We start from the raw sequence: 839 nt of genomic DNA, 5'->3' as shown, positions 1-839 counted from the left end.
GGAAACCTGGGCGGGGGGGTCCTTGGGATCCCACCTCCCTCTCTAGGATTTGATGGCTGAGAACTTGGCCGACCTGCGTTTGAACTTTCCAAGCAAAAGGAGGAGCCTTTTTTTCCCTCTGCAGGGCTGGATTTTGGAGGGTTTTTTTTTTCCTCTCTCTCTCCCCTCCAGGCTCTTTTATCTCCCCCATCTCCCTGCCCAGGGGGGGGTTTGGGACTCAAGGATCTGCAGGGGTTGGGAAAGGGGGGTTGGATTTCAGGGAAGGGGCAGATTTAGGGGGTGGGATCTTCCCCAGAGCTGCCTCTGACCCCTCGGGTGCTTCTCCCTGTGGAGAAAAGAAGGTAGGAAGTCGAGATGCCAGGGAGGCTGGAGGGGTGATGGAGATGGGGGGGGGACCAGGCAGGGATGCTCAGCTCCTCCTCCAGGAGCTGAGTCCTGGGAGAGCAGCTGCATTTCAGGGGGACCTGTGTGGAAGGGAATATTTCCCCCCCGAAGGGAAGGATAAATCTGCTTCCTTTCCGTTGAATTTCCTGGGCATGAAGCTCTTGGGGTGAAGATCCCTTGCCCAGAGGGATCCTTGGGGAGATGGTGCAGCACTGGGAGGCCTTGGGGTGGGTGTCCCAACACTCTCTGAGCTTCAAAGACAGGCAGAAAGCTGGGGGTGGGGGTGGGAATGTGTGTGTGTGTCCCCAGAGGGACCTGGTGAGGGGCTTCCAGCCCAGCCTGGATGGTCCCAGCAGAGGGAACCAGCAGCCACGGGCATCAGGTTGTTGACACAAGGGCTGCAGATGCAAAAATACCTGTTGTTGTTGTTGTTTCACAGGTAGAGGTCAGCCAGA

General features: G+C 57.6%; 1 protein-coding gene across 1 annotated transcript in view; it reads left to right on the top strand.

The window, feature by feature from the left end:
• RBPMS (RNA binding protein with multiple splicing) overlaps positions 1-839 on the top strand; it is a 12,083-nt gene that overhangs the window by 6,357 nt on the left and 4,887 nt on the right. The window lies entirely within an intron of this gene.

Source organism: Chaetura pelagica, unplaced genomic scaffold (genome assembly GCF_000747805.2).
Source record: "Chaetura pelagica isolate M959 unplaced genomic scaffold, ChaPel_1.0 scaffold1366, whole genome shotgun sequence".
NCBI lineage: Eukaryota > Metazoa > Chordata > Aves > Apodiformes > Apodidae > Chaetura > Chaetura pelagica.
The sequence above is the reverse complement of the archived record's forward strand: the minus strand, read 5'-3'. Positions and strand labels throughout refer to the sequence as shown.